Here is a 21,633-nt window from a genome sequence, read left to right as displayed (position 1 = left end):
CTTTGGGGACCCATCAGGGCTAGATTAACAATGGGCTTGGATGCAGGGGTGCCGAGAGGTCGGACGGGCTCCATTAAAATGATGGGGGCATGGCCTATGTGAGGGGTGAGGCGACAACCCCATTTAAAAAAAAAATTTACATTTTGCAGGAGGCGGGATCTATATTGCACACACAGAGGGAGAGAGAGGACAGGCTGCCGCTGCAGCGATCTCTCTCCCCAGCTCAGCACACAGCGCTGAGCAGTGTCTACTGAGCTGGGGAGAGAGGCTGTGCTCCCTCCAGCAGACCCGGGCCCTCCACAGGGTGGAGCGCCTCCACATAAATATAGGCTCATAAGCACCAGCTGGCCTCACTTTTATATATTAGGGAGGCCGGCAGCGAGGGGATGCACCTATGAGGTTTTCCAATAAAAACACTGGCGTCCCATGGAAATTAGGCAGTGATCCGGCTGCCGGGGGCGGGCAGCTGACATCACCAGAATGTCAGCTGCCCGTCCTGTTCCCGTACAGGAGCACGCAAAGCTAGGGCACCTGGGAGTGTCTTAGGCCCTTATTCTGATCTGTGCGGAAATTCCCGCATTCTTACGGAGCGGTCCGCACGCCACGGCGTTTTGCCGCATGCGGCCATCGTCCGTCGAAACGCCCACGTGTCCTCCGCATTCGGACGGACTCACTCTTTAAGAACAGGGCGTGTTTACGGACGACATACAAAGCATGCGTGTGCGGGAGAAACACTCCGATTCGGCACGGTATTACAGAGTATTACAGGTATGCTCGGGAATACCGCATCCGAACGGGAGCCAAGCGGTGCTACCGCACGTAAGCGGAGTATTTACGCCAAACAACCCACTATGAAGTATCTTCTGCTATACATCACATGACCCACTTATTCAATTACCTATCCTCATAAAAAACTGCTTATTTGGAACATGTCGAATACACATGTGTATTGCTAGTATTAATATTCTGTCATGTCCATTGTTAGCAGTTTTAAAGTGTCTGACAAGTACAGCATATGAGGGGGACTAGTAAGGTTTCCTTGAAGCAGCAATGGTTTCAATTAAAGCACTGACAAGCGTCCTATTAGTGAGTAATGAGTAAAGGAGTAGATTCTATTGGGTTCAGGTGTTAATGGTTGTAGTCATTAGGCGTACGTTCGCCTAGCGCATGAACGAGTGGTGTCCGCAAAGCAATAGTACACTTGTGGACACCGCACATTTCTGCCCTTTTTGATCGCGTGCATTCGGAGTGGTTTCCGAATGTACGCCCCCCAACATAAGTGTACTCCCCCGTGTCCGCCCATGTTTCCGCCCCGTTTTGCCCACTTTGAAACTACGCCCATGTGTCATTCCGCATGACGCCCATAATACGCCCCTATTTCCCGACAGATAGCGGTGAACAGTTTTGGACGGGATTTGGCCGAACTGGTACCGAGTCAAGGCGTGGCACATGCGCGTAGCGTTCTCCACGCATGCGCAGACGCCATAAAGACGCGATCCGTAAGTACGCGGTAAAGTCCGCGTCAATCAGAATAAGGGCCTTAGTTTTGCATGCATGTCCCAAATCATTTGGGCTTTCAAAAATGAGTGTCCCAGTTTTTATGGATGTCGGGTTGGGGGGAGACCTTACCCATCCTTGGACTCCATGATTTTCCAGCTTTTACCTGGAGTTCACTCTGATCATCTGGAAATGATCTCTATGGGAGAGGGTCACATACTTTAAAAGAGGGGTCTCATCACTCTAGGTTCCAGGGTTCAGGAGACAGAGGGGCTGAAAGATCCTCTATCCTTTTGGCAATACTTTAAAAAAATAAAAACAACAATTTTAAATGACAGCACCACTGATGCCTGGGTCTCCCCACTGGTGATTAGTGCCAGTAGGGGGAAGGGGAACATGCGGTTGGCACTTAGTTGTGGATGACAGCCCACACTGATACCTGGGTCTCCCCACTGGTGATTAGTGCCAGTAGGGGGAAGGGGAACATGCGGTTCGCACTTTGCTGTGGATGACAGCCCACACTGATGTCTGGGTCTCCCCACTGGTGATTAGTGCCAATAGGGGGAAGGGGAACATGCGGTTGGCACTTTGCTGTGGATGACAGCCCACACTGATGCCTGGGTCTCCCCACTGGTGATTAGTGCCAGTAGGGGGAAGGGGAACATGCGGTTGGCACTTTGCTGTGGATGACAGCACCACTGATGCCTGGGTCTCCCCACTGGTGATTAGTGCCAGTAGGGGGAAGGGGAACATGCGGTTCGCACTTTGCTGTGGATGACAGCCCACACTGATGCCTGGGTCTCCCCACTGGTGATTAGTGCCAATAGGGGGAAGGGGAACATGCGGTTGGCACTTTGCTGTGGATGACAGCCCACACTGATGCCTGGGTCTCCCCACTGGTGATTAGTGCCAGTAGGGTGAAGGGGAACATGCGGTTGGCACTTTGCTGTGGATGACAGCACCACTGATGCCTGGGTCTCCCCACTGGTGATTAGTGCCAGTAGGGGGAAGGGGAACATGCAGTTGGCACTTTGCTGTGGATGACAGCCCACACTGATGCCTGGGTCTCCCCACTGGTGATTAGTGGCAGCAAATGGGTTTCAAATATTTCAGATGCATTTGATTCAATATTTTCTACCCAGAGTTTTCCAATATTACAGCAACCTTTACTCAGGGCACAGCCGACCTTGAACACTGATATGTTGACGATTGCTGTATCATTCCAAGCAAAGTCCAGATGCACGTTTTATACAAACTGGGCCTGATTCAGAAAGGATTGCATATGATTGCAAATTGCTCGCAGCAACTTAGTATACGCCATCCATAGCAATAGCAATGCAGGAGGAGGTGATCCCTGACAACTGCAATGGGACCCCAGTTCTAGAGGAACAATGGGCCCGATTCAGACCCATTCGCTGGGCTATGAAGCCTGTGCGATGATTGGATGACCGTGTATGCGCGTTTGCAGCTGTGCGCATGCCTGTGCTGCAAACTGAGCAAGTGACGGTTAGCCTTCGTTGTCCGTATGCAAGGTGATTGACAGGTAGTGGTCATTAGTGGGCGGCGCCCGACCGTTAGGAGGTGTATAATCCCCCCCCCTTCCCGGCTAGTGAATCCCTGTGCTACCATGCAATCGGATGTGCAGGCATGTGGCCGCACGGAGGAAAAATCATTAAACGGTCGCTCACTATCGATTGATTTTTCCTCCCATCGTTGATTAAAGTTGATAAAGGCTATACTTACTGTTATCCTGGACCGAGATGGCCGAAGTGGGGGCGTGTGCTGATGTCATGTGACCCCAGTCACTCACCCCAAGCAGGCATCAACAAGCCTGTGTTCGCAGGGGTACGCCCAGCGTTTCCATGGGCCCACCCACTGTTTTTGTGGACACGCCCATTAAACGCTAGGTGGGCCCCAACACCTGTCCCTGCCTGCCCGCCCCCTGTCTGTCCATCCCCCTGCCCGCCCCCTGTCTGTCCATCCCCCAGCCTGACCCCTGTCTGTCCATCCCCCTGCCCGCCCCCTGTCTGTCTATCCCCCTGTCTGTCCATCCCATCATTGAGTGAATGCCCCAAGGAGTGGGAAACTCACCGAAGGCGGCCAGGAGAGCGAATTCGGACCACAGCAAACAGGTCTGAATGGCCCCCATAATTTGCTTTCAGACATGTAAAAGGTGTTTGGTTTCTGGGTGACAGGTACAATGAGGTCCAGCTACTAATGAAACACTGCAGCATGGCCCTCGTTACCGATCCGCTCCCTCGTCTGTGAACAGACAGCGGAGGGGGTCATTAGCCCCACGTGCCCGAAGCATGGCCCTCATTACCGATCCGCTCCCTCACCTGTGCACAGACGGCGGAGGCGTTCATTAGACCCACGTGCCCGAAGCATGGCCCTCATTACCGATCCGCTCCCTCACCTGTGCACAGACGGCGGAGGCGTTCATTAGACCCACGTGCCCGAAGCATGGCCCTCATGCACAGACGGCGGAGGGGGTCATTAGCCCCACGTGCCCGAAGCATGGCCCTCATGCACAGACGGCGGAGGGGGTCATTAGCCCCACGTGCCCGAAGCATGGCCCTTATTACCGATCCGCTCCCTCACCTGTGCACAGACAGCGGAGGGGGTCAATCACCCCACGTGCCCGAAGCATGGCCCTCATTACCGATCCGCTCCCTCACCTGTGCACAGACGGCGGAGGGGGTCATTAGCCCCACGTGCCCGAAGCATGGCCCTTATTACCAATCCACTCCCTCGCCTGTGCACAGACGGCGGAGGGGGTCATTAGCCCCACGTGCCCGAAGCATGGCCCTCATTACCGATCCGCTCCCTCACCTGTGCACAGACGGCGGAGGGGGTCATTAGCCCCACGAGCCTGAAGCATGGCCCTCATTACCGATCTGCTCCCTCGTCTGTGCACAGACAGCGGAGGGGGTCATTAGCCCCACATGCCCAAAGCATGGCCCTCATGCACAGACGGCGGAGGCGGTCATTAGCCCCACATGCCTGAAGCATGGCCCTTGTTACTGATCCACGCTCTCGCCTGTGCACAGACGGCATAAGGGGTCATTAGCCCCACGTGTCCAGAGCATGGCCCTCGTTACTGATCCGCTCCTTTGCCTGTGCACAGACGGCGGAGGGGATCATTAGCCCCATGTATCCAAAGCATGGTGAACGCAAGGGGATGTGGCACACTTAAACGATGTCCATGTCAACATTGACACAAAAAAAGACATAAAAAACCTCATGTCGACCTTAATCATGTCAACCACGTCTACATTGGCCATAAGCTTTTTTTGACCTTTTGTCAATGTCGACCATTTCAAGGTGTCAAACGAGCCACTGTCATCCATTAGTGGTTGACAGACATTTCTACCATTTCTATCGTACCCCTGTAATATGTACTGGGATGGGGTATTAGTCATTTTGCACACAGAACCCTTTAGAGTATAGAATAAACCTAAAATGGAAAAAAAACTGCGCAAGGGGAAACACTAATAGTTAATAATCAAAGGAATTTATTATACAATATTAAATGTACATATGGTATGTGGCCACAACCTATAAAAACTTAGGACATAAAATACATCCACATAAAAATGAAAAAATAAACAAAAATAAAAATATATAAATATATATAGTATAAAAACTACATAGCACAAATCACACACAATATCAAGCTTAGTAGGTGCCTCTGCTGGTTAGTAATGCAGGTTAGTAGATTAGCAAGCTGAAAACTTGTATGGTTGGATCCAGAAAGTGCATATACTCAGACTGGTAGATTTTTACTTAGATGGAGTTAGTAAAATTGCAACATGCAAAAGGTGTTATCAACTTCAGAATGAGTTAGATAGGTTGCCTGGCCAGACAAAAAAAAAATATAATATAAAAGCTGGGTATATACCTTTGGAGACCTGTGGTGGATTACAGTCTCTGATGCCTCCCAGTTGCTAGAACTGAATTTCCAAATTTGTATGCAACTATATCTGGAGTTTGTGACACCAGTGGCTTAAAGATGAATAACAGGTCCCCTCAGTGCAGTATCGATAGTCTTCAGTGATCAGGAGAAGTGGAAATAAGTCTCTAACGCGTTTCCCCGCCTGCTGTGAGCGTCGGCGGCTTCCTCAGAGAGAGCGAGTAAATTGTGCATAGCCGAGAAAGTCGGCTCCTGATTGGCCAGAAATCATTCTGAATACAGACGCCGAGGAAGTAACATCTCTGCGCATCTAGAGCAGAGATGTTTCCTCCTCGGCGTCTCTAGTTAGAATGATTTCTGGCCAATCAGGAGCCGACTTTCTCAGCTCCTGATTGGCCAGAAATCATTCTGTGCAGAGACGCCGAGGAGGAAACATCTCAGCGCCTGTCAAAGTCCTGCGAGCCGGGTACCAGATGGGAGCAGCGCTGTCACCGGAGAGGATTCTGAGGTCGTCGCCGGGGACCAGGTGAGTTGGATTTGCTTCCTTAGGTACCCCTGGGGACTACCTCGGATCCCGGACCCCGGATTCTGCAGCCCAGGAGCCCCGGAACCCCAGGACCAGCCCCGGAACCAGGACCAAGGCCCCGGAACCGGACTCTTCTGCCCTGGAGCCCCGGAGGACGGACCCAGGATCCAGGGACCGACCTACGGGCTCAAGGTAGGTAAGTATCAGTGTGTGTGTGTTTTGTGTGTATTAAACTTTTATTTTACAGTGTGTCAGTGTGATTTTGTTAACTATTTTTTGTACTGCAGAACTACAAGTGCCAGCGGGCCCTTTAATGCCCCGCATGCTGGGACTAGTGGTTCTCCAAGTCCCAGCATGCGGGGTAGGCTTGCTGGGACTCATAGTTCGCCAGTATAAAACAATAGTTTTACTTTTTTTTTTTACACAATCCATCAGGCCGATGCCCACCGCCCAGGGGCATCAGGGACAGCCGCGGACTATCAGCATGGGCTGGTAAGTCCTGGAGGGGGGGGGACCCCTTCATTTGGGGGGGTCCCCACTTCCCCAGGACCCCTGCCCATGCTGACCAGCCAGGGGGTTAATGCTTTGGCCGCGGGAGCTTATATAATAAGTTTCCCCCGGCTGTGGCATTACCCTGCTGGCTGGTTGTGTCCGGTGCTGGTTCTTAAAATACGGGGGACCCCTAGTCATTTTGTCCCCCGTATTTTGGGAACCAGCGCCGGACCTTGAGCCTGGTGCTGGTTTCATGAAATCAAGGGGACCCCTATTTGTCGGGGACCCTGATTTTATGTCACCAGCACCGGCTCAGTGAGCCCGGGGCTGGTTATGCTCGGGCGGGGGACCCCGCGCTCGTTTTTTTTTTAAACTTTGCGCTGTCCGGCAAACGTGCGATTTTCAGACATGAAAATCGCACATTTTCAGGACTAAACACAGTGCACCACTTCGCCGCAAATCGCCCCTCTTCGCACTTTTCAGCCTCCAATGCGCATCACATTAAATATGCGCATTTTGACTGAAAAGTGTGAATTGAAAAAAGGCGATTTGCGGCGATGTGGTGCGCGAAAAAAACATGCGCATTTAGCGCAAAGCATAGAATGTCACCCTTGTTCTTTCAAATGGACCATGCAGCCTACATGCCACACCAGTATAGACTGACATCTGATCTCTGGCACTGCAGAGGTGCTGGAAAAATTTGTTGAGGAGAACATTATTCGGTACTTCCTCTCATCTTTGCGGCCATTCTGCAGCATGGCCCTCCTTAGCGATCCACTCCCTCTTCTGTGCACAGATGACGGAGGGGTCATTAACGACTCACGGGAGAACGCATCGGTAATCGTGTACAGCGTACACACTGGCCAATAAAATTATTTATTTCCCAGTGTGTACGTTTCTTAACCCTCTCCTGGCAGTCGGCGAGTGGGGAGGGGGGGGGGGAGGTTTGCACTTTCACAGATGAACATTTAATACCTCTCTTTAGGAGTCAAATTTGTTATTATTCTTGCAAATCCCATTAAGTTTCTATTCACACACCGTTCCCAATGTGATTGACAGGAACTAGGCGTCTGGGGTTGGAAACAGTGGGAGTGTCTAGGAAAAGTCTGGTAGTGTCCGGGAAAACGCTAGGCGTGTCCGTCTGTTGAGGGAGGATGCGTGACGTCAGCTCCAGGCCGGATGTGCCTTTTTCTATCGCATTGGCGAGTGAGTCCAGGGCTGTGCGGACTCACTCGCCAGTGCCCAGTGTAAAAATCCTGAGGCTGTTACTATGAGTTCTGACATATTTGCTCAGCTGTGAATGGATGTGTAGCCGTACACAGTGGCGTAGCTACTTATTATGCGCCCCCCCGCCGGTAAAAAAAATTCGCCCCCACTCCCCCTCCCCTCTGCAGCCCCCCCCCCCCATACCTGCCCACCCGCTGCTGTCTGCGGTACCTGCCTGCCGTGCCGTCATGGTCCCGTAGCGCTGGCTCCTGCTGCTAATAATGAAACGTGACTCTTAGAAAATGGCTGCCCCCATACTGCAGACAGAAAACTGTCTGCAGTATGGGGGCAGCCATTTTCTAAGTGTCCGTTTTCATTATAGAAGCAGGAGCCAGCGCTAGGAGATACGGGACTGTGACGGCAGTCACGGCACGGCAGGCAGGTACCGCAGACAGCAGCGGGTAACTATAGCCCCGCAGACTCCGGCGCCCAAACTTGCTCTGCGCCTCCCCGCCACCGCGGGGGCTGCGGAGCTATAGTTACGCCACTGGCCGTACACAAGCACATTGATTCACAAAGTGGGATTTCCCTCTAGCGGGGCGGCGTGTGCTGGTCGTGCGATCAGAACTGAATTGGGCCCTATGTAGCCAATTCTGCAAAGGTTGCACAAATGCAACTTTGCAGATGCAGTTTGCAATGACATTTGCGTCCGATTCTGAATAAGGTCCTTACCACTTGATGCATGAACAGTCATTCACATTGGTCTAGCTGAAGCTGTGATGGCCCCTCCCACTCTTTCCTACACAATGCAGGAGCTTAACCAAGAATGTGACAAGACCTGTATACAGTATTATTCATATTGCATAATGGCCACTGGATAGCCTGGTGTTATATTCACTGTTAATGTCCCTCATAGAGGATCAACTCCTCTATGCACAATATTAGCTGCGATTCTCACTACGGATGGTTTGTATTATTTTTCGCAGAACAGACCTGTGATATCGGGATTTTGATGCCCATTATTGATTATTTTTCAGCAAATATATCACATACAGCTGGTTGTGGTTTGTGGAAGTCTAGTTACACACACGCCATTTTAGGATAGTATGGCCGCCATTTTGGTTCGCAGAGTTGCGCAAATAAAGTTACCATACCCGAGAATGTGTGACAATGTGGACCAGAAGAGTAGCCATACTATCACACATTAATTCATAATAACACACTTACACAAAATAAAATATAGTTAAAAGGTTTAGAACGCCACACATAGCTTAGTTAGCCCTGCACACACCTGTCTGTATCGTGTTTAGTACCGTTCCGTTCAGTTCATTATGCGAAGTATTCCGGTCATTGCGAATATTTCGCAATGTACACTGCCCGATAGTTATGGACATAATCCATATTCCAGAGACAGTTTCTGTTGAAAGTAGTTAACAAAGGAAACTAGATAAAACCGGTTCTTATCCTTGCTGACGCCGAAACCACCAAACAAAGGACTCTTAAAGTTCACTCCCCTGCACCTGGTCAGACCAGGTACAGCGTCTAACCTCCAATCACAGTGGACCGGACATATGATCTCTGACCAATGAGAATGGCCTTTGACCTCCCCTTTCTGACCCTATAAGATAGGCGACCCAGAGCAGCCAGGGTCTCTTCGGCACATCTACCTTCCCTTGACCTTCCTACCGGACTATAGTTCATTCCTGAACGATAGTGAGCTCTGACCGGACTGCACTTCGCATACTTGATGAGACGGGTAACGGTTGCATTTCACGGTATTTATTCTTAAAGTATCGTTGGCTGATTGTGTCTTGTATCTGTATTCTTTCCCCTTAGCAGAGTCTGTTTAGTATTCATTGTTAGTATATTGTATCACTTGTTATACCTGTTTATTCTTATTTCTGTAAACCCCTTTTGTCCATTAGGGACTTAAATACAAACCTTTTTACGGAGTTCTAATCTCCTTATTTCTATTCAGTGGTCGTGACTGTTTATTCGCATAATAGCGATAAGGTACATTGCGGACTCTGTCCTTTAAGGTATATTCGCAGATTAGAGACAAAGTACTGCGAAAGGATCTCGTATTAAGGTATTGGTTCTTGGTGCAAAATACACAATAAAAGGTACGCTACGCTGCGCTACGTTTTGTTCGCACGTAGTTAGGTATAAAGGGTATACAAGTTGCGGACTTATTACGTAACCTGCGCTTTTCACTTATTGTCTCTCTGGTCATATCTAATCACCATTAACAATTGGGGGCACGTCCGTCCGCTCCACATTCCAGAACTCAGTACCAGGCGTGCGACCCGACCTATACCAGCAAAAGGGTGGAAGTATTATCCATTGCTGGATAGGCCGGGTCCGCGGCGGTGCGGGGTTTGGGAAGTGCTAGCGTTGAACCCGGAGCACAATAAGTGAAAGCCACGTGTTTAAAGCATATATTAAGTGTTTAGTAAACTGTACTTCTGCCTGCCACAAGTAGTTTAACGGGGTATAGTGTCTTGAGTTGCTTGTTCATTACAGTATATGTACCACGTGCGATAAGGTTCGCACACGTGGAATCTGTGTTTATTATAGTACATAGAGGATCCCCTCTGTGAGAAACTATAATTGTTTATTGTTAGTTACCGCAAAAACAGGGACTCCGCCACGTGGCGACAAGTCCTGGGCCTTTTGCAGTAACGTAAAGCGTCTATTGTGTATTACGCAAGGTGCGCGCGCACGTGCCCACATCGGGAAAGTTTCGCATCTTTGTACGTGATTTACGGATTAAGTGCGGGATTTATTTTGCATCTTGATACGTAACTCTCGGACAGAGTTAAGGGATTTATTCCACATTTAGGCGCAATTACTGCGTATAGCGAAACCCGAGCACAACCTTGCAAATACACTATAGAACACGTGGGTGGCCGATTCATCGGCGGCCTGTGAACAACGCACGTACACACGTGGCTGTTCATTGGTACTGCACATGCAGCACACATAGGAACTCAAAAGTGAACAGTATTAAACCATCAGCTTTATTTAAACAGTATAGTAATATACTGCGAATAAGGCGGTGATTAATAAAAGAAAATAAGTTTTTTTCTTTTTGTTCATTTTCTCAAGCAAGCAACTCAAGCATTATTTTAATAGATTCCTATAGCTTATTATAAGGGATTTATACCTGCATAAGAATCTAGTGAAAAAGCTACCAGCCTGGGAAGATTTTCTGTACAGAAATATTTCAAAAATTAGCATAAGACCAAGGTGTAACTAGCGCCCAGTGTGAAACATAACTGAGGCGAACGGGTGTGTGACGGCACGACTCAGCGCAGTGTAGTCCAGTGTAGGACAGTCCAGTTAGGACCGGGTTCACGTGACGACGTGCCCATAGGAACTGCCCCTTCAGTGGAATTGATTCCGCTAGGAGGGTACAAGAAGATATATCGGAACGCACTTGTTTCCGATTAGCTACTTTAGAAATCCGATTTTTGGGGGTATAGGAAAACAAGTTTGTTATACCCTGGAAAAATTGTGCCGCACCAAGCAAGTTGGCTAGAAGTTCGCTGCTAGTTGAAAGACTTGGTCATTGAGTACGTTACCTCGCATTGTGGGCTCTTCGCTTGATTGCGGAGTAGTGTCGCTGTGTGGAGAAGTGAGTGGTTGGGGAGCTCTCAGATAAGTAATAACCCACCGATTATCTATTAAGCTGTGAACGTTTATTCCTGTAACTATGGGTAATAACGGGTCACGCTGTGATAACGTGCAGGATAGGGAGGAAGCAAGCCGGCCAAGAGGATCGGCTGCTTTTATGATGTGCAGGAAGCACGGTGAACTCGCAGTTGTTTACCAAAATAAATGGAGAAAAATGACACAAGGCAGCAAGTTAGAATTTCCCAGTGTTGGTAGCTTCGATCCAGAAATCTTATCGGCAGTAAAAGATGAAATATGCCTACTCTTCAGTCGTAAGGAGAGAGTGAAGCATATAGATATTCTTAAATTGTGGCAGAAGGAAGGACAGGAACAATGGGGAACCAGAGGTCTGGCAATACTTGACGCAATCAGCCACAATAAAAATGCAACCGTTGCCGCAATAGAATCAACTCCCCCACCCCCATATGTGCCGAAGGGATTAATGACTTATAAGAAAGACATAAGTAATAATGTATCCATTGCTAACTTGTACCCTGTTTTTACCCCCTATGAGCAAGATACAGATCCACAAGGGAGATTCCTGACATCAGCCATCCCTTGCGAAGCTAGCGGAAAGGAGAGAGAGGCTGAGACAGCCCAAGCTGCTGCTGCTGTTCTGGTCGAGGAGATGGCTGATGCCAGGAACACGATTGGAGACACAGGTAAGTACACACAACACAGCACAGAGATAGTTGCTCCTGGGATGTTGTCCAATGGTGCAGGGAGGATACAGATCCACCCTCTGCACACAGTGGAACCTACTTGTGGACGGGGAGACGGGGATGAGGTAATGCCTGTAAAGGATAATGACATGCACAATACATGGACACGATTGGAACGTCATTCAATCATCAAAAATTTCCCTGATCCCAGCAAAGATCTGGCAAAGTGTCAGAAATTTGTAAGGGAGCGAGGAAATTCAGATGAGCCCACCAATAAGGATTGGCGATACATGTTGAGAGCTTGCCTCCCTTCACACATAGATATCCAGAAGTTCATTCGGGACAGTGGTGTGGAGGGCGATAAGATTTTAACTGAACAGGGCAACCAGGAAAATATACGCCTAATAAATATACAATTGGGTGTATATTTCCCAGGGACAGTTGAAAATACCCTAGGATTCACCATCACACAGAAAGATGGTGAGTCCACCAGCGGACATTTCAACCGTGCTTTACAGGCGTTGCCAAAACACTCTGGTATCCACAGCCCCAGGGACAACATACATCTTAAGGGAGGGATTGTCTCTGTGCTGATACAAGGTCCTAGGGAAAATCTGAGAACCAACATAGAAACCATTCACCCCAACTGCAGACAGATGTCAATACACACTTTAAAGAAATCTGCTGTTGATCCGGACAAACGATTTATGACAGAAAGGCAAAACCAAATGGTATGTTTCAAATGTGGAAACAAAGGACACATAGGCCCTTATTCTGATCGGTGCGGATATTCCCGCATTCTTACGGTGCGGTCCGCACGCCACGGTGTTTTGCCGCGTGCGGCCATCGTCCGTAGAAACGCCCACGTGTCCTCCGCATTCGGACGGACTCACTCTTTAAGAACAGGGCGTGTTTACGGACGACATACAAAGCATGCGTGTGCGGGAGAAACACTCCGATTCGGCACGGTATTACAGAGTATTACAGAGTATGCTCGGGAATACCGCATCCGAACGGGAGCCAAGCGGTGCTACCGCACGTAAGCGGAGTATTTACGCCAAACAACCCACTATGAAGTATCTTCTGCTATACATCACATGACCCACTTATTCAATTACCTATCCTCATAAAAAACTGCTTATTTGGAATTGGAATCAATTAGATTCCAATATATCCTTACAAGCATGCCTAACACATGCATTGCACACATTAACCCTTACAGCAATTGAAGCAGCAATGGTTTCAATTAAAGCACTGACAAGCGTCCTATTAGTGAGTAATGAGTAAAGGAGTAGATTCTATTGGGTTCAGGTGTTAATGGTTGTAGTCATTAGGCGTACGTTCGCCTAGCGCATGAACGAGTGGTGTCCGCAAAGCAATAGTACACTTGTGGACACCGCACATTTCTGCCCTTTTTGATCGCGTGCATTCGGAGTGGTTTCCGAATGTACGCCCCCCAACATAAGTGTACTCCCCCGTGTCCGCCCATGTTTCCGCCCCGTTTTGCCCACTTTGAAACTACGCCCATGTGTCATTCCGCATGACGCCCATAATACGCCCCTATTTCCCGAATGATAGCGGTGAACAGTTCTGGACGGGATCTGGCCGAACTGGTACCGAGTCAAGGCGTGGCACATGCGCGTTGCGTTCTCCACGCATGCGCAGACGCCGTAAACACGCGATCCGAAAGTATGCGGTAAAGTCCGCGTCAATCAGAATAAGGGCCATAGTCAGACATTGCAGGGTAAGTAACCATAGGAAACATAACACATATGTAAGTAACTGGAAGACACAATGGGAGAAGACAGGTAGGTCTCAACACATAGCCATAGCCCCACCTAGTAGCCAACGCCGCCCTAAGCATGACACATATATGCAAACAGGGAGTAGGACACACATACACCCCACAATCCAGGTAACATAAGACAATATCTGAGGGAGGAGCCTCAGATATGGGTAAGTGGAATAGTTTAAATATAAAGTTTTTTTTGTATCAAACCCGTTAACAACATTCACTCCTGGTCTAGGTTGTGCCAAGCAATTAGTAGCAGCAATTGGGGTAACAGGAAAAATACAACATTACCCGCTGACGAAACCAGCGGAGGTTACAATCGGGCCTCTGCATACCAAACACTCTTTCCTGTTGGCCGCAGCGGCCCCGACTAACCTCCTGGGTAGAGATTTACTATGCAAAATGGGATGTGTCATCTATTGCACTCCCGATGGGGTATTTCTGGACACTCCTAGAAATCTTACACAAGAAGTGCAAGATATGCTGGACAGTCCTCAGAGGCTAATGTTGTATTCCACTGTTATAGAGTCAAATCCATCTAAGGTAGCTGAAAACTACAGCACAAATACCGAGTTCCCTTTGAACTAAAGATGGGAAGGACACAGGATCAATGGCAACCATAGCTTCAATAGAAACCCTGTTAAAAACAGAAAGTATAGCGCCCCAAAGTACAGCTTCACCATTCGAAACCTGAGGTTGAGCTGGGAAAATACCCAGTGAAATAACAAGGTTCCCAAAAGAGAACTTTTAGCTAAATACCCCTAGACACAGCCCATAGTCACAACCACACTGGGAAACAGAAAGAAAGGGAGGGCTTACGAATCAGAACAGGAGTTGAAAAGGGTAAGAACCAAATAGTTGAGAGCCAATTCCCCCATAGTGCTAAATCCTGGCGTCATCAAAAAAATAAAAGAAAAATGTTTCTGTTGAAAATAAATGTACACATTACTGTCATTAATATTTTCTACCCTTTTTGAGTTTTTCTCTCTCTCTTTTTCCAATTTTTTCTCCTTCCCCTACCCTTCTGTTCCAGAAACCCACAAATCATAGAAAAATAGTTCGAAGAATCTGTCGCACTCCCAGCAGAGAAATACCATTGTGAATATGCGGTACCCTGTAAAGCGAGTAGTCACAATATAGATATTGTTCAGTAAATCTTGAACAAAGTCCCAATAACTTTAAGCATTACTCCTAATGTTACCCAGGGCAACCACAGCCACCATCTTGTGAAAAGCAGTCCAAGTAATGCACAAAGCATTCCCCTTCTACAAAGAATGAAAAGGGTTGTAAAACGCATTTACATATAAATAGGTGCAACCACAATACCCATGTCTTCACAGACAGATGTGGATAATGAAGAAGGAGAAACAGGCCTGATTACAGCCTTTGACATGGGTATGACTGACACAAGGGACCATGTGATTTAGAATATTAGACCTGCTGAGGGGGCGACAGATATAGCGACGTATGAAACCTGGTGATGCCAGCCTGACCAATGTCGTACTGCAGTGTGCAATTAAACCCTATTACTTAAGCACTTCATACTTGTCTACACAGTGTAGTTGCCATAGCACTACTGGTAAACAAAACTGAGAATGTGGTGTTGGGGTGTGTTTTAACTGTTTATGCTCCTCATATAGTCTGGACACTCCTAAATTTCTGCCTAAACATGTGAAAAATATTCATCAGCCAAGTTCACTAAATGGGAACTTGCATTGATGTTACCATGTAAAATGGGTAATATTGTAAACCCAGCAACACTCTTACCAAGTGTGCCCGCCAAAGGCACAAAGGGTGGAGTGGTGCTGAGGTTGCTGGAATGGTGGAATTTAGTGGGAGCCGAGACGAATATGATTGCATGACATGTTTGAGTCAGACCTTTTGCAGCATGCCCCCAAAGGGTGGTAACAACCCATTGGAAGAGGTAATTCATTTTATTTTTTTTTCGTTCTTTCCACAACACCGAGAGGGAAAATTGTACACTGGCTATACCGTAATAGATGGAAAAGGCATAGTAGAGGCTGAACCCATTGGACGTCTCACTCAGCAACAGCAGTCTCATTAATAGTACTGCGAACTGAGAGAAAAACAGCCAATATTCATGCCGACTCCAAGTATGTTTGTTGGGGTAATACAGAAGATCTTAGGCCCTATGGCGCCTCAGATGTTTTGTTTCAGTAGCTGGCACTCCAGTGGCGCAAGCGTTGTAAGTTTAAAAGATTCTTGACAGTCACACAGCTGCCGGACAGAGTGGCTGTTATCAAGTGTAAAAACCACATCTTCAATGAGGATTCAGTGTCACTTGATGATGGACATGCTGGCAAGGCAGCTGGGTGAGCCATGCGCTCTGCGGATAATGTTTGTGTTCCCCCTGTAAATATCAGTATATTCACATAGAAATACAAGATTTGTGTCCCCTGCAGGAGAAACAGTCTGGAAGCCGAAGGGATGTGGACAGGAATAGAAAGATGGACAAGGAAAACCAGTGACTCTGAGAACATGCCAAACTGTCAGGACAGAGATAGCCCATGGCCTGACTTGTCTTGACAGGGAAGGTAGGTGGAAAATTAGTCCGAAATTACTGGTGTGCCCACAGACAGGTAAGACGACAGAATCATGCCTTACTTGTCTGGGGGAAAGAAACTGCAACGGCTGTTCCCACAGAGCCATCTCCACATCCCTCCTCCAGCAGGATCCTCTGCAGGTAATACAAAAAATGGCTTTGTACAGTCCACTCTAGAAGCATTATAGTTATTTATTTATTTTTTTTATATATATATACATGTATGTGTTGACGTTTGTGTGTATAGATATGGCAGCCCAGAAGCACCCTTGAGTATGCAAAATATATATGAAAGGTTTAAGTCATGTGTGAACCTTTAGGGACTGATGGTACACCCCATAATCTCTTTTTGTAGTAGTAGAATCACTCTCAGAACTCCACCTCATTTGTCCCCATCGAAACATTGCTTGGCGGGCAGCCACAGGTTATGGTAATCCCACAAGGAGATCCTAGACCACAAATGCAAGTGATGTACCCACACCTGGAAAACTGCAGCAAAAGGACTTTGTTGACACCTGTTGTGAACTGTCATAACCATGAACCAGGAGATGTTGTTGTTGTTTCCCCTGCTTTGCCATATACAGGTTGCTTGATAGACCTTTGGAAAGGACCACCCCAGATCTTGTTGACCAGCACTACCTCAATAACAAAGTCGCAGAGAGAGAGATTCGGGTACGTACGTCCTACTGCCAAAGGAACTGAAAGCCAGAAGGTCCTTACACTCGAGGGCGAAAGAAAGAAATCGCTAAGAGGCACCATTCGGGAGGACTGGAGAGCAGCTAAGGTCAAGCAACCTGTACAAACTACAAAAGGGACTGTGACACACCCCACTGGTAACAGGTTGGAAGGATCACTAACAAGATTTTTCCTTTCTCAGTTTTCTCTATTGTTGTGGGTCCTATTCTTGTCTCCCCCCCCCCCACTATCCGTTATCTTCAAAATCAAGGATACCGCCGCCACACTGCTGCCAGGCATTGGACAGACGATACAGAGTTCTAAGAGTGTGTTACCCGTCCCAGCTTAGGTCAAGGTAGAATCTATAAACTTGACACCTTACCCAGGACTGGATGTTTGATAGTGATAATACCATCATACTTAAAAAAACATACCAAAAAGAGAGACAACAAAGAGTTCAAGGGTCTGTTGGCACAAACAATACCTACCAAAGGATGCCATATCTGAAAAACGTGTATATGTTGTAACCACCCCTGTTTTTATTTTTATCCCAAAATTGTACATTATCCTTCGTGACCCTGAGTAGATTGTTCGATAAATGCGGCCCATCGTTTATCCATGATCCTGGATCGGCCGAGAGCAGATGGTTTACTCCCCTTATATGTTTAATTCATGTATCCCAATTTCTCTGTTGTGATTATGAATTTCTGTATTGTCGTGTGAAATGTTTTGTATTGTAACAGTTTTATATTTACTGTTAAAGGGTGGACTGTGGAAGTCTAGTTACACACACGCCATTTTAGGATAGTATGGCCGCCATTTTGGTTCGCAGAGTTGCGCAAATAAAGTTACCATACCCGAGAATGTGTGACAATGTGGACCAGAAGAGTAGCCATACTATCACACATTAATTCATAATAACACACTTACACGAAATAAAATATAGTTAAAAGGTTTAGAACGCCACACATAGCTTAGTTAGCCCTGCACACACCTGTCTGTATCGTGTTTAGTACCGTTCCGTTCAGTTCATTATGCGAAGTATTCCGGTCATTGCGAATATTTCGCAATGTACACTGCCCGATAGTTATGGACATAATCCATATTCCAGAGACAGTTTCTGTTGAAAGTAGTTAACAAAGGAAACTAGATAAAACCGGTTCTTATCCTTGCTGACGCCGAAACCACCAAACAAAGGACTCTTAAAGTTCACTCCCCTGCACCTGGTCAGACCAGGTACAGCGTCTAACCTCCAATCACAGTGGACCGGACATATGATCTCTGACCAATGAGAATGGCCTTTGACCTCCCCTTTCTGACCCTATAAGATAGGCGACCCAGAGCAGCCAGGGTCTCTTCGGCACATCTACCTTCCCTTGACCTTCCTACCGGACTATAGTTCATTCCTGAACGATAGTGAGCTCTGACCGGACTGCACTTCGCATACTTGATGAGACGGGTAACGGTTGCATTTCACGGTATTTATTCTTAAAGTATCGTTGGCTGATTGTGTCTTGTATCTGTATTCTTTCCCCTTAGCAGAGTCTGTTTAGTATTCATTGTTAGTATATTGTATCACTTGTTATACCTGTTTATTCTTATTTCTGTAAACCCCTTTTGTCCATTAGGGACTTAAATACAAACCTTTTTACGGAGTTCTAATCTCCTTATTTCTATTCAGTGGTCGTGACTGTTTATTCGCATAATAGCGATAAGGTACATTGCGGACTCTGTCCTTTAAGGTATATTCGCAGATTAGAGACAAAGTACTGCGAAAGGATCTCGTATTAAGGTATTGGTTCTTGGTGCAAAATACACAATAAAGGGTACGCTACGCTGCGCTACGTTATGTTCGCACGTAGTTAGGTATAAAGGGTAAGCAGGTTGCGGACACATTACGTAACCTGCGCTTTTCACTTATTGTATCTCTGGTCATATCTAATCACCATTAACAGGTTTTAACAGGTTGACCTAAGCAAAAGGTTGACGTCGAAAATGTGCAAAAGGTCGACGTGAATTTTTTTGGGTGTCAATGTTGACACCTGCGCACGTAGGCCCACAATTAGCGTACCGCGTCCCCTCGCATGGCTGCTTTGCTCGGCCATAGCTGCGCTCACCATACCCAATCGGATCCGCGTGGATTGGGAAATATAAAAACGTAAAAACATTTTTTTTTTTTTAAATCTAGGTCGACATTTTCATATTGACCTTTTGCTTGTGTCAATGTTGACTGCTTGTAGATCTTTTGGTGTCGACCAGCCGATACCCTGTCATATATTTAGCCCCTGGGCCAGGCATGTCCAAACTATGGCCCTCCAGCTGTTGTGAAACTATACAACCCAGCATGCTTTGCCAGTTTTAGCATTCCCTAATAGCAAAACTGTAGCAAGGCATGATGGGACATGTAGTTTCCCAACAGCTGGAGGGCCATAGTTTGGACATGCCTGCCCTAGACCTTTACCATTTATTAATGATTATATAAAGTACAAACATCTACATACTACTCTAGGTAAGGGAACATATAATTACAATACATAGACGTCCTGTACAGTTGTCTGACATTCAGAACCTCATCCACTGTAGAGGAAGTAGAACTTACGTTAATTGCATTATCCTTTCCCCTAGAAATGCCAGGATGAGTCCGATGAGCGTGAGACTGAGCAGTTTCCCCATGGCCGTCACTCAGACAATGTAATGTAGAACAGCTATAGGATCCTTACGTGAAGATTACAATGAGAGAGCTGGGACTGGGGGAGAGGGAGGATCCATGAACTCGCTGGACAGAGTTCTGTGTACACTCCCTCGTGCTACTGATCCCAACCTGCTTATCTACTCTGCACATTGCTCAGAAACTCTCTGTAGGACAATGGTTTTCTACCAGAGATAATTATCACTTAAGGCCCCCATACACTCGGTGATTCAGCTGTAATTTGGGCACTTGCAGCAACCAATCGCAGTGAAAGAGCCCAAATAGCGATGTGCATCGCACCGGACCCTCCGAGTCGCCCCGGCAGGAGGAGAAATCTGTAGAGTTGCTTCTGGCTTCAGTCAGGCTTGGCGGGGACCGCATGTGATACATCGAATCCATTCCTGCGGGTGGCTCAAGAGAGCACCACCTGCGACTTCTCCGAGGGGATGAGGGCCTTCAGGGGCCTATGAATAATTAAATATTTGAGGTATATTCCCTGAAATTACCTTTTTTTTTGGGGGGGGGGGGGGGTGGTTTGTATCTGTTTTATCTGAAAATATTTGGCTGCCTCCATCTGCGGAATCAGATGCAGACTGGCCATGTTCTGGGTCTCAGCAGCAGCTTGTGAGTCCCCACTGCTCCCACAAGATACTCGGCCCTGCCCCCATCATGTTGTCGCTGCACCTGTCGCCACTTGATTGCTTGCCCATGCAAATTGGTGCGTGCGGGCATTCGCAGATCAATTCACGCTAAGCAATTTTAGGAGATCTGCAGGGCTGGTTGAATTAGCCCCATTGCGGCCCGGTGAGAGTTAATAACGTGTGTTTGTGTTTTGAGACAAACATAAACGCTTTCAGTGCGGCGGTAGGGTGCAGGTCTGAATAACCCCAATATCACTATATCTACTGTTCATGCAGGTGTGAGCAGAATTAAGGCAATGCCTAATGATACAAGGGGATTTACTAAGATAATTCTATTGCAGATGGTATGTTGCCCATAGCAACCAATCACAATCCACACCAGCACCATTAATCATTGTCACATTGGCAGATAGGTGAAGCTGCAGCACTACCCCACTCCCATGCACAAAACCTTTAGCTAAAAAATAAAATAAATACACCGCCGAAGATCCGGGTCTGACCCGCCGCTGACCCAGATTTTTCGGCGGTGTAAAAGGGGTATAACTAATAACCTATGGAATGAGGGGACGTATAAAACGACTGGATAAATTGGGATGGATCGGGGCAAATGCTAAGTCAGAAAGGATAGCGTGGAGATAGGGACACAGGGCTAGATTTATGAAGCAGTGATAAGGGAGGAGAAGCGATAAAGTGCCTGGTACTTTATCATCGGCCAATCATCTCCTAATTGTCCCTTTTTAAACCCAGCCTGTAACTTAACAATCAGGAGCTGATTGGCTGGTGATAAAATACCAGGCACTTTATCACTTCTCCTCCCTTATCACTGCTTCATCCATCTACTCTCCAGTATCAAAGGCTAAACATTATGGCCGGGAAGGGTTTCTACCATAAGTAAAACTGGATGGGTTGGGCGCGACAAGAGACAGGAATATATTAGCAAATAATTTAGCCAGAATGTTAAGTCTTGGTTGGTAATGGGTCTTTATGAGGAGACCGCACTTGGATCTCCTGGGTCGTCCTTTGCTACCCCGCCAGTGGAAACAAAAAGTAATCTACTTTTATTCAGCGTGGGAAAACTTTCTAGAAGTTGCCTTGTGAAAATGTAATCCTGCCGTAAATCTGACATCAGGTGCGGCATGAAAGGATGGTCTTCTTTTTTTGGGGCCGATTCAGCCCTGATAGAATTTGCAATGGCCTGTGATTGCTGGCTGTACGCTGGCTGATTGACAGCCGGCTGGTGTTTGTGGGCGGCACCCCAGCGGTTTCTGGGAGTGCCGCATAAAAACGCAGGCAGGCCCAGTC

General features: G+C 47.4%; 1 protein-coding gene across 1 annotated transcript in view; it reads right to left on the bottom strand.

Moving 5' to 3' along the window:
* The window catches only part of TOE1 (target of EGR1, exonuclease), a 56,258-nt gene extending 36,450 nt beyond the window's left edge, over positions 1 to 19,808 (bottom strand). Inside the window, exon 1 of the mRNA XM_083157506.1 lies at positions 19,601 to 19,808. The gene's annotated coding sequence lies outside the window, so the exon portion shown is untranslated. The remainder of the gene's footprint in view (positions 1 to 19,600) is intronic.
* Positions 19,809 to 21,633: the final 1,825 nt, after the last annotated feature.

Source organism: Crinia signifera, chromosome 8, assembly GCF_055691185.1.
Source record: "Crinia signifera chromosome 8, ASM5569118v1, whole genome shotgun sequence".
Lineage (NCBI taxonomy): Eukaryota > Metazoa > Chordata > Amphibia > Anura > Myobatrachidae > Crinia > Crinia signifera.
Note: the sequence above shows the minus strand (reverse complement) of the source record. Positions and strands in the feature narration are given on the sequence as shown.